General features: G+C 35.2%; 2 long non-coding RNA genes across 3 annotated transcripts; one reads left to right on the top strand and one right to left on the bottom strand.

Moving 5' to 3' along the window:
• Window positions 1-7877: 7877 nt before the first annotated feature.
• Window positions 7878-9129, top strand: LOC122297434. Its single transcript, XR_006238779.1, has 2 exons — window positions 7878-8011; window positions 8801-9129. It is a non-coding gene; the product is annotated as an uncharacterized LOC122297434 (long non-coding RNA).
• A 1578-nt stretch (window positions 9130-10707) lies between these two features.
• On the bottom strand, window positions 10708-12648 carry LOC122297433. 2 transcript variants are annotated; one of them, XR_006238778.1, is made up of 4 exons: window positions 11974-12645; window positions 11643-11807; window positions 11485-11541; window positions 10708-11125 (listed from the first exon to the last, which is right to left on the bottom strand). It is a non-coding gene; the product is annotated as an uncharacterized LOC122297433 (long non-coding RNA). The 2 variants fall into 2 exon arrangements; XR_006238777.1 differs by having other exon boundaries at window positions 11643-12648.
• Window positions 12649-13477: the final 829 nt, after the last annotated feature.

Here is a 13477-nt window from a genome sequence, read left to right on the forward strand (position 1 = left end):
CATTATTCTTTATTTCTGAAAATGGTGGTATCGGTTGCACCACATGAACCAATTAGACAAAAAGAGAGAGCCAAAGGATGGTATGACAACCTACGCAAATTTTCAACTGCTACAGATGCCAAGTTTCCCAGCCATCACTCATCCAATATGGCAAGTAAAATCCTTCAAACCCCTAATAAACTTGACTTACAAACATCCTTTAATTTTTCTACAAATTATAATAAACAACTCACTCCCTCACAAACAACAAACCTGATACACCACATGCTACCCTGTGGATCCTCAACAGTGGAGCCACAAACCATATGGTTTGCTCCATCTCACTGCTCACCACCTTTACTTATGAAAAACAGACACAGGTACACCTCCCAAACAAAACTCATGATAAGGTAACAAACATAGGCATTGTTAAAATTTCAGACAAGCTCACTCTCACAAATGTCTTATGTGTCCCCACTTTCACCTTCAATGTTATATCTGCCAGTAAGCTCACTCAAGACTCTTCTCTTTACCTTATATTTTTTGAAACATTTTGCTTCATATAGGACCTGTCTTCATAGATGACGATTGGTTTTGCTGAAGCTTCCAATGACCTCTATTTCCTCATACCTCCATCTCCTTCCAGCTATGCTGTCAAAGGTCCTTCATCAACCAAAAATAGTCCCAATCAGATCACTCACTCTATCAACAGTCAAGACTCAAACTCTAGCCAGCCACAAAGATTTGATCTATGGCATTTTAGATTAGGCCATGTACCTCATCAGAGGATGAACATTATTTAGTCCCATGTTCCTAATATGAAATGTAATGGTGAAATGCAATGCACAATTTGTCACTTGGCTAAACAAAAGAGGAAGCCATTTCATTTGAGTTCTATTTCCACTTCTCTCCCTTTTGGGTTAATTCACTGTGACATTTGGAGGTCATACTCTCATCCTTCCATCCAAGGATAGTAATATTTTATAACCATTGTGGATGACAAAAGTCGAGTCACTTGGATTTGCTTGATGAAATTCAAATCTGAAACAAGAACCATCTTACAAAGCTTTGTTAACATGATTAAAAAACCAATTTGATACTAAAATTAAACAAATAAGGTCTGATAATGGCCTTGAGTTCCAAATGACATATTTCTATAACTCTCATGGCATCTTACACCTAAAAACTTACATCTACACCCATCAACAAAATGGGGTGGTGGAAACAAAACACCAACATCTCCTTTCCACTACTAGAGCCCTCCTTTTCCAAACCTCCCTTCCACTGAAATTTTGGAGAGATGTTGTGTTAACAGCAGCTCATCTCATCAATAGAGTTCCAATACCTGTTCTCAACAGTAAGTCCCCATATGAGGTCCTCTTCTCATCCATCCCCTCATATACTCACTTAAAAGTTTTTGGATGTCAATGTTTTGCTTCTACCCTCAAGAGTAATAGCAGCAAATTGAGTCCTAGAGACAGAAAATGCATTTTCATAGGTTACTCTCCTTGTATCAAGGGGTATAAAGTAGGGGTGGCAATATGTTACACGACCCGTTAACCCAACACGAACACGACACGATAATAGCGGGTTAGAGTTTAGTCTTAACGGGTTTGGGTCAAAACGGGTTGACCCGTTAAGACACGATTGCTTAACGGGTTGATAACGGGTCAACCCGTTTTGACACGTTATAATCCGTTATGACATGTTAAGAAAGTTAAAGTTACAATTATACCCTTCTACCTAAAAGTAAAATTGTTAGAATTTTAATTTCGATAGTTTTATTGTTTAGATTGTAATTTTGGACTTGTAGTTAGTTTTATAATTTTTATAGATATTGTGATTTTAACATTTATAGAAAATTATGTTAAATTTAATCAAGTCAAATAGGTTAATTTTAGGCATATTCAACTCATTTACATAAATAGTTTGAAACGTGTTGTATTGTTTCGTGTCAACCTATTTAGTAATATTTACTAATAGGTCAAAACGGGTTGACACGACACGACACGTTATGTTAATGGGTCGTGTTAGGGTTTGAGGTTTTGACACGATAAGCTTAACGGATCGGGTTAGGGTTTACCTATATAGTATAATATATATACTTTGACACGACACGAACACGAACACGACCCGTTAACACGATTTGACACCCCTAGTATAAAGTTTATGATCTTGAGGATCATTCTTGCTTTGTCTTAAGTGATGTAATCTTCTACAAGTCAGTTTTTCCATTTCAAAAACAAAATTCTGATATCATTCCCTCTATTGATCCTCACAACTAGGTACTTCCAATGCCTATACTAGAATCCATCTCCTCACTTCCCACATACCAACCTTTCACTCCCTCAACTTCACCTGAAAACAGTGATACTGAATTTGTCTCCCAAAAAAACCTTCTTGCCGCTGAATCTACCTCAGATAACATTGAATACAACTTGCCTCCCTTTTCTCCAACTGATAACAATGTCCCACTTTCACACACTTCTATAGAATCACCTTCCTCTCCAACCATAAACAAACCACCTGCCATCCTTAGGAGATCTAATAGAGCTCGACAGCCACCTCTTTACCTCCATGACTACCATTGCCAGATAGCTTATACCAGTCAAACCTCACACTCACCTCCTATCATCACTGCTCACCCTCTCCATCAATATCTTTCCTATGAAAATATGTCCTCTCATCAAAAATCCGTTGCCCTCCCACTCTTACTACTTTGAGAATCTCAAAACTATCAAGAAACTGTTAAGTCCAAGTATTGACAAGATGCCATGAATGCTAAATTAAAGCCTTTAGAAGATAGTGAAACTTGGACAATCATTATTTTGCCTCAAGGAAAAAGGGCAGTAGGATGCAAATATCTCTATAAAATTAAGCTCAAATTTGATAGAACAGTGGAAAGGCCTAAGGCCAGGTTAGTGGCCAAAGGCTACACTCAAAAAGAGGGATTTGACTACCAAGAAACTTTCAGTCCAATTGCAAAACTCACAACTGTCAGGGTTTTTCTTACATTGGCTACTATATTCAATTGGCACCTCTATCAACTGAATGTGCACAAGGCTTTCCTTCATGGAAAACTAGATGAAGAGAGAGAGACATATATATATATATATAGAGAGAGAGAGAGAGAGAGAGAGAGAGAGAGAGAGCTACCTCTAGGTTATCACAGTAAGGGGGAGTCCACTACCAAAGGAAAATTGGTTTGCAAACTTCATAAATCACTCTATGAACTCAAGCAGGCATCTTAGCAATGGCATTCAAAATTTTATGAATCCCTTGGTTCTATTGGTTTCCAGCACTAAAAAAGTGACTACTCTCTTTTCACCAGAGATGATGAGAATGGTTTCATAGCCTTGCTTGTCTATGTTGACGACATAGTCATAGGCATTGAAATGAATCACAAACTTTCCCATTCCTATCCAAATTTACTGAATGATCCCAAAAGCTACAGGAGACTTATAGGTAGACTAATCTACCTCATCATAACTCAACCAGACATCACCTATGCAGTGAGCATACTCAATCAATTCATGGACAGACCAAGTGAAGTAGACATGCAAGCTGTCCATCGAGTCTTGAGATATGTAAAGGATCAATAGGCCAAGGTATACTCTTCTCTTCCCAATCTGTTGTGCACATTAAGGCCTTCAGTGACTCACATTGGGCAGCTTGCCCAAAAACAAAGAGGTCTATGACAGGTTTTTGTGTGTTCATTGGTGATTCTTTGGTCAGTTGAAAATCCAAGAAACAAGTAACCATCTCACGTTCCTCTGCAGAGGCAGAGTATCAAGCCTTAGCTCACACAAGTTGTGAGATAGTTTGGTTAATCTCCTTGCTAAAGGACTTTAACATCATGCACTCTAAGCCTGCCCTTCTATACTGTGATAACCAATCTGCCCTACACATCACTAAGAATCATGTTTTCCATGAAAGGACTAAGCATATCGAATTAGATTGCCACTTTGTTAGGGAGAAAGTGATGGCCAAGGTTCTCACCCCTATTCATGTTGCATTAAGATTTCAACTTGCAAACATTTTCACTAAAGCATTAAGCACTACAAGCTTTCAGTTTCTGTTGCCCATCTAAGATGGGCATCTTGAACATTTATGCCCATCTTGAGGAGGAGTCACAAAGACTAAATCCATCAAGGCTCATGGCTCAAAGGCCAACTACACTAAGGTCTATGCCTCAAAGGCCAACTGCACTAAGGCCCATGGAGGGAAGACCCAACTATGTTGTTGTTACAACAGAGAAACATACAGCCACTACACTGCATGCACTAAGACCAGCAGACAGTACACTGAGACAATGAGTGGCCTGTAGTCTGCTCTAAGTGCCTAGGATGATCGTGCTAGTGTATTGCTCCTTGTATAAATGTATAAACATTTTTATGTGCTTATGTCAGAAGTTAATTATTTTCCTTTTTTATCCTTTATATTCATTCGAGCTGTACATAGAACAGATAAAGGTTTTTGTATATATAAGTTTAGTAAATGAAATGAGAAATATAGAGAATTTTCCTCACTTGTTGAGCCTCAATTTTCTCTCATTCTTCCCTTCATTCTTCTTCAAGCTACATTTCTAACAAACTCAACCTATTTCGACTGGTTTGGAGGACAGTTTTGGTGATTACAACCACTGTGCTATCATTGTTTCTAGCAATCTACCTCGACCTGCTTAAACTCTTTCAGATTTTGGCCTTCTAGCCTATCGCAGTTTACTTCCCAATGGAGATGTATACGGTGCAAAAGAAGATACCAAAGTGGAGCAAAAGATGGATTTGCCTTCAAATCCTCAGTGTCGGGTGCCTCATTGTTACCGTAGCCACAGTTGCTGCCTCTGGTGTTGATATTCTTAGTATTGGGTCTAATTATTATGATCCCTTCAAGTCAAAGTATTTCTAGGCAGATCATGAACTTCATTTCATCTATGGGTGTACGATTCTGGCCGGCCATAAATCAAACACTATGCAGGTTAATAAATCAAATTAGTTTTGATTTTTCTTGTATAATAAATTAAGGTGTTTATCTTCATGTAATTTTCCTATATATTCATGGCTAAATATCAATGCTTTGAATTAAGTTACAATTAAAAGTGAAAAATATGTAGTTATTAAAGTCTCTTTGATCTCCTTCTCTCTTCTCGATCTTCTTTTCTATTAGGCTTTATATTTTCTATCATTTACAATCAATTCATATGTACGTTTTATTATTATTATGAGCATTATTTTGGAATGCATCTCGCATGTGGTAATAGAATACTTACATACATATACATACATACATACATACATACATACATAGACTTAAGATTCTAATTAATAAAGGATGCATGCATGCTCTCTATTCACCTAAAGCTAGCTAACACAACAAATGTTTTTTTTTTCTTAGGAATTAAAAAACACGTGATTTACTTCCTTTTCCCTTCAAGCAACTGGCCGAATCTTCATTCGTAGGCTACGTACGTAGGTGACCTTTTTTCTCTTTAGGGGCCTTAATTGGTAATATATAAGTATAAATGTAAATATCTACCATATATATAAATGCGAATGTTGGAGAAACATTAATTTCATCTAATATTTCTATTTCCAATTTTGCCCGTACTTGCATTCTTAAATTACATTCTGATTCTTTTTATTCTTCCTTTACCAACTATTGATTTCGTCATTTTGCCAAGTACCGATTTGGTCTTTTTACATTTCTAAGCTGCACACACTGTCTCCTTCATCTTCTATCTCTTCATTTTCTACTCTCAACTTTCCACACAATCATTTTGTCAAAATTTGCAATTCTTTCTCCTCCTCAATCTCGGCATCTGCTGGGTACGGTTTCTTTCTCCTGTATGTCATTACAAGATGTGTTTGAATATGCATATGCACGAGAGAAAATGCATACCGACACATATTACCTTTGAAATTGTTCAACTTTAGCAATAAATTTACACCCACAGACAAAACCAATGCAAATCCAAACAAACCAATGCAGATCATACCCATTCAATAAATAAACCCCTTCAAATTTCTATAATTTCTAGCATGTCTATATTTAAAGAAGATAAAAAATCTCATCACACCATTACAAAAATTACCACTCGGATCTGTAAAAAAATAAACATAATGAGAAAGGAAATCATACCCATATACACAATCTCATGGCAACCAAACAAATCTGTTGAAATTTTTAACAATTGAGAAAGAAATTTTGAAAGAAAGAACAGACACACAGAGAGAGAGAGAGAGAGATGAAAGAGACAGAGAGCCAAAGGTGGGGGTTCTTCTTCGTGGATGACGGCCGGATTTCTGTACATCGAATGAGTCAGTTCTTGTGTGGCTGCAAGCCGTCGAGAGTGGTGGTTGTTCTTGGTAGACAGCGAACGGAACACAGACACGAGAGAAGAGACTGCATCTCAGTAACAGAGAGCGAGAGGGAGAGAGTATTTTCACAAATCTTCATGGCGTCGGCGTTGGAGGAAGAAGAGAGAGAGAGAGAGAGAGAGAGAGAGAGAGAGAGAGAGAGAGAGAGAGAGAGAGAGAGAGAGAGAGAGAGAGAAGAAAATGTGTTAGGGTTTCAAACCAAGATGCGAAAGAAGCGGCAGAGAGAAGAAGAAGACTTCTGGAAACCAAAGTGATAAGGATGCTTTTATATTTCAGTTCTTCTAGGGACAACCGTCCCTAGAACCCAGCCATGGCCTCAACATCCACGTCAGCTGATATTATTACAAATGAAAAAAAAAACAAAAAAACAAAATACACAGAAAGAGAAGGGAAAACACGATTTTAATTGAGAAAATTTGGTGATCTGACCATTTTGTGAGAAAGAAGCAGAGATCTGAAGCCAGAGAGGGAGTTCTGAGCATTTTGTGGTTTCGGTCGCCATTGTGCGTGTCTTTAGTCACCGTCGTTCATTCCTTGTATGGTCGCCTTCCCAGCTTCCAGATCTCTGAGTCGCGGCATCGTGGGTGAGTTATCAGGTGAAGTAAGAGTCTAATAAATTATTTAGCACACACGATTGAGTTGAAGATTTAGTTCAGTTAGTGGTAAATTATTTGGTCTTGAGAAACTGTCTTGAGTATTGAGTACGTGGGTCTATTTTTACAGACACTAGTTCCCTTATTTAGCAAGTAATTGTTAATGGCCCGATTGTTCTGTTAATCTTTATTGTATTTATTCTCTTGTACTGGGTAATGAAAAGGAAAAGTTCAGCTGCAGAAGACTTGTGTTGGAGGCCATTAACAAAAGAAAATCTATTTCTCAACCGGGGTTTTTATTATATTAATTATTAGCGGATAGGTTAAACTTTTTCCTTTAGCATAGATGAGATTCCTCAATGAAAAAGACGCTAGGATCATCTTCTGCTAATAAAAATCAAAATAGTAAGATAGATTGCTACTTGCCTTGGTTTAGGTTGAGGAATAGATTTTGTTTTTATATGCATTAACCCAAGTTTTCATATGCAAGCCAAAGGAGCCATGAAATTGACCAAAAATCATAGATTCATCCATTTTTGGGATTATGGGAACACCATTATACATAGGATTTTCTCTTGGTGAGCATTTGTTATGGCTTGATTTTCTCTTGGAAATTGGTTTGAGGAAGAACAAACCTTCCTCTTTAATCCTCTTACTTAAGGGGATCACAGGCCTCTTTGGGAAATTATCTTTGTGAGTGGATGAAAGTATCTTTATGAAATTCATACCCCAGGTATATATTTGGTGCAAGAATGGTCTGCTATTTTTTAAATTTTTGTTTCCACTCTCTTTTATTACTTCTAAGGTTTGTCAATTAAAAGCTATTAATCAGAACCTTAAACTATCACCCTGAGTGTCCTGGTTCAGTCTATCTTCAAATGTCCTGATGAATCTATATATTAATTTACTTTTTTATACAGATTTTAAATCCATTGTTGAAGATTTTAGCAAGCCAACCACCGTTGTTTGTACTAATACAATGGCACGTAGGGTGGTTCTTCCATTTAAATACTGATTTCTCAAGGGAACAATCTTAGTGATCTTAATTTCCAACTATTCAATGTAAGAATTCACTTGTGCTGTTATACATTTTGTCAATACATGTACTCCTGGTTCTAATATAAGAAGTACTTTTTTCAATAGAAACTTTCATATAGAGGGAGATATTTGTTTTTGCTAGCTGTCTTGGTTATGTGTTTCTTCTAATGCAATGACAGATTTAGGCAAGACTACTGAATTTGAGTTATCTTCTATAATTAATTTTTTTTTAACTTCAAGAGGAACATCTTATATATTTTAAGCACACATGCTTATTGTTTTAAATTGCTTTATGAGAAGTTGTCCTCAAGCTTTAATTCTTCACGAGTACATATATTTCATGTTTTAACTTAACAAGATCCAGATATTCGTTGTGTTGGTTTCTAAATGTCTTTTACTTCATAGAGGCGTGGTCTTGAGATGCGTAATACGTTAATAAAACATATAGAATAAACTTATTTCCCATGAACCTTTTCCAAATTGATTTTTTGTGAAGAAGCTTTGATTGTGCCGATAACTATAGATTCATTCTGACAACTGTCATATATGAGTTTTCAATAATTTATAGATTGATATTTTGGCTCCTTAACCATATCATCATCATCCATTACGACATTTAGGTGTAATCAATTGGTTTGTGTTATTTAGAAATAATAAATATAGTAATGGGTTAAGTAGATGGCTAATAAATATATATTATTTAGTAAATTAATATAAATAAAAAAATAAGTACATTATTTTAGAATACGAATAACATGATACTCTTATTATATCGTAAGAGATATATTGACAATGCATTTGTCTTCATCTCAGCATGGGAAACGGGAAAAAACAGCCATCTACGCTAACACCAGACAGCTCAAACACCCCATTCGAGGTATATATCAATAACATTGGAATTTGTTGGGTTGGATGAATCACAACCGTTGCACTATGGGATGGATGGATATGGGATGGATATGTGGACTTTAATGTATTTTTGTGGACTTTAAGGTATTCATTTGGCTTGAATGTATTTGTGGGATTTTTTGTGGATTTAATGTATTTATGTGGCTTGAATGTAATCCAATGAATTTTTGTGGATTTAATGGTATCTAGGTGAAAATTTGTGGATTTAATGTAATCTAACGTTTTTTTTTTTTTTTTTTTTTGTATTTAATGTATTTTTGTGGATGGCAGGAATGACAGATTTAGGCAAGACTATTGAATTTGTATTTCTTCTGATGTAATGATAGATTTAGGCAAGACTATTGAATTTGAGTTTCCTCTATAATTAATTAATTTTTTTACTTCATGAGGCACATCTTATATATTTTAAGCACACATGCTTATTGTTTTAAATTTCTTTATGAGAAGTTGTCCTCAAGCTTTAATTCTTCACAAGTACATATATTTCATGTTTTAACTTAACAAGATCCAGATATTCATTGTGTTGGTTTCTAAATGTCTTTTACTTCATAGAGGCGTGGTCTTGAGATGTGTAATGCGTTAATAGAACATATAGTATAAACTTATTTCCCATGAACCTTTTCCAAATTGATTTTTTGTGAAGAAGCTTTGATTGTGCCGATAACTATAGATTCATTCTGACAAGTGTCATATATGAGATTTCAATAATTTATTGATTGATATTTTGACTTCTCAACCATATCATCATCATCCATTACCACATTTAGGTGTAATCAATTGGTTTGTGTTATTTAGAAATAATAAATATAGTAATGGGTTAAGTAGATGGCTAATAAATATATATTATTTAGTAAATTAATAGAAATAAAAAAATAATTACATTATTTTAGCATACGAATAACATGATACTCTTATTATATCGTAAGAGATATATTGACAATGCATTTGTCTTCATCTCAGCATGGAAAACGGGAAAGAACAGTCATCTACGCTAACACCAGGCTGCTCAAACACCCCATTCGAGGTATATATCAATAACATTGGAATTTGTTGGGTTGGATGAATCACAACCGTTGCACTATGGGATGGATGGATATGGGATGGATATGTGGATTTTAATGTATGTTTGTGGACTTTAAGGTATTTATGTGGCTTGAATGTATTTGTGGGAGTTTTTGTGGATTTAATGTATTTATGTGGCTTGAATGTGTTTTTGTGGATTTAATGGTATCTAGGTGAAAATTTGTGGATTTAATGTAATCTAGGGATTTTTTTTTTTTTTTTTTTTTTGTATTTAATGTATTTTTGTGGATGGCAGGAATTTGTTTGTGGACTTTTGTAGCTTGAATGTAATCCATGAATATCTGGTTTTATGGACAACTTTGATATATGTAGTCGGTGTTGTAAGATCAAAAAGAGATTTTTTTGCCCATTCAAGTATCTGTTCTGGGATCAAAAGTAGCTTTGATAATGGTTTTCTGGAGAAGCATTTAAAGACAACTGAGATTTGATGTGCTTATTTTGAGGCATGTTGACAATACGTATGCATGGTTTCTGATATTTGTGGTCTATGTTATGTTTGGATTAAATTCAGCTGCCTCGTATGCAAGTGACTGATCCCGTTGCGAGATATTATGGGCTGAAGCGTGGACAAGTTGTGAAGCATTTAATGGTGTTCTACAACTTCTACTAAGTTAATGGTAGAAATTAAAATATGCAAACCGAGATTCTAATAGACAACCTACATTCAAGATTACTTCACTGCATCAACATATAAATGTCACAAAAACTATAGTAAACAACATAGAAAGTTTACTAACTCATGATTCATCCCAGATTACTCAAAATTTATAGCAACAACATAGAAAGTATACTAACTCAATTGCAGATTACTTCTGAATTTACAGTAACCTAGAAAGTGCTAACGTACATAATATTAATAATAACTTACATACTGTCAAATACCAAACATATACCAAGTTCCAAAATCACTTAATGCTACTGAGTAACATGACACAACAACTATAAAAGCCCAATAAAGCTTGAGTAGTGAGCGTGAACGCCTTATGGAAATCTCCCTCTTCTTGATATTGTCGAGTTTTTTCTCGAGCTCTTTTTCCTTCTTGAGCTCTTTCTCCTTCCTTAAAAGTTCATTGTATCTATATCGAAGTTGGCATTTGCAGTCTTCATTATTATCTGCCACTTGAAAATTTTTCAAAAGGGTAATACCTAATCATTTTGTACAAGTAAAAAATTTGTTAGATGTAACTAATATTAATCATAATATTAAGGGTGCATTTCCATTATCAAAGGACGTTAATTAATTTGAAATAAAGGGGCCTTAATTTAGAAAAAGTCTATCGACTATCACCTAAAGAGACTTTGATGATGACAAAAATATATATAAATTTTGCATAAAATTCACACAAGTGATAGCTTCTCTAACTATAAAGTGGGAATACATAAATTCACACAAACAATTTTTAATAAAAAATTATAAAATAGCATTTCACACAGCATACCCAAATTAAAACAAGAATAGTCTAGAAAAAGCATAACCATGTAACATAAACAAACAACAAACTTACTTTTAGAGACAAACATTACTGGCTGTCTGAAACACAATCAATGTCAGGAGCTACAACCTAAAAATACAATGAAAGTAACTATATCAATTTGAAAACACAAATACAAAAGTAAATAAATAATTAAAAAAAAAAAACTCTGGAAATCTCATTTTGGATACCTCTTGATTTGGCACGTGCACATGTTTGGATACCTCTTGATTTGAACACAATCATGAACGCTAATTTCATCCCCAACACATAAAGTTTCCCCTAAGCATTCCCTCACACGAAGCAATCAACACAAGCACGCAGTTGTGATCACTTGTACATATATGGATTAGTTACTGACAACGAAAGCACATCAACACAAATCACATTTGAAAAGCTTGTATTTTCATAATCTGGATGTATGTTTAATTCTCTAATCCATCAAAAACATCTAGTATAATTTATATATAAAATGTATGCTGAAAGTAAAACCAAAACAAAGACGAAAAAAAGCTAACTAACCTCCTTTGTACATGGTGGTTAGGGTTAGGGTTACACCAGTTAGGATTAAACCACAGGGTTGGGTACGGGTTAGGGTTAGGGTTTCGACGACATGGGTTTCAGGCGTTGATTTCGAGTGGGATGCTGGGGTTTTCGTGGGAATGGTGTAAAAACCATAGATCTGTCAAGTTTAAAGATGAAAATGGGGGAATCATGCTTGAGGAAGACCTTGGTTAGGGTATTGACGGCGTGGGTTTCATGCGTCGCTTTCGAGTGAGAAGATGGGGCTTTCGTGGTAATGGTGTAAAAATCATAGATCTGCCAAGTTTAAAGATGGAAAATGGGAGGAATCGTGCTTGAATGTAGATGAAGGTGAAAGACTGAGATTTCAGCTTCGAAGGGGGGAATTGTGCTTGAAATGGGGGGACTGCGTCATCCGATTCGTGGGTCCATTTCAGAGAGGAAGGTGGGGGGTCGATTTTGATGGTGAAAGATGGAGTCTGTTAATCGTACGAGGTTTGGAATGAGGGGAAAGAATCGAAGACGAAGGTTTGGGAAACAAAAGGAAATGAATCGGGAAAGGGGGAAAAGAAGGAAAGCTTGAAAGGGGAGAGAGAAATGAGAACGGGAGAAATGAAGAAAAGTGTGGAGGGAATTAAGTGATGTGAAAATGACGTCGTTTTGTTTTTCACGTGGACTCGAGGTTGCGGCGAGGATGCCAGCCGATTGTCCATAGCATTTTTCTTTATATTTAGGATGTGAGTCGTGGGCCAGTTGTTAGTTGCGTTAGTTATTAAGTTGTTAGTACGTGGGCTAATTGTTTTTTTTTTTTTTTTTTGAAATGACGTGGGCTAATTGTTGCCCTTATCTAAACATTCAGTACTTTTACATCAATGATCATTAGAATATTTCATCAAGTTACACTTGTGGAGGCAGTGGCTCCTCGAAGACCATAATTCATCTTCATTTTCCACCTTCATTTCTCTTGGAATCACCAAGTGTTTCAAAATGTTTAAGGTTTTTTTATTCTATAATTATTGAATTTATTTATTACGTTTTAGTATTTGACATTATATTGCTTTTGCTTCTAACTATTTTACATATGATTAGTTACAAATTTAGAAATTAAAAAAAAAATGCTCATTTATTTATTTATTAATGTTTCAAAAAAAGTTAGCCAAAAATTTTGACATCAATTAAATTTATACATTTGTTTTTCTAAAACTAAAAATTAAACTGTATTTCAAGTTTTGCAGTGATGAAAATATTATTTAGTAACATATATTTGAACAATTTTAATACCGACTGTTCATAAAATTGCAATAACAAAAGCAAATCTTAAAAAAAAAATTAAAAAAAATTGATGTATAACATAAACGCATTTAAATAGCACTAATTTTGATGAAAATGTGGAATGGAATGAACTTGGTCCTAAGCCCGATTGATGACCCACGTGTGCCTGTTCTCAATAGCCATCCATGAACAGCCCAAAAACTATGGATCATGGGACTCAAAAGGTTTTACC

The sequence above is a fragment of the Carya illinoinensis genome, chromosome 15, assembly GCF_018687715.1.
Source record: "Carya illinoinensis cultivar Pawnee chromosome 15, C.illinoinensisPawnee_v1, whole genome shotgun sequence".
In the NCBI taxonomy this organism is placed as follows: Eukaryota; Viridiplantae; Streptophyta; class Magnoliopsida; order Fagales; family Juglandaceae; genus Carya; species Carya illinoinensis.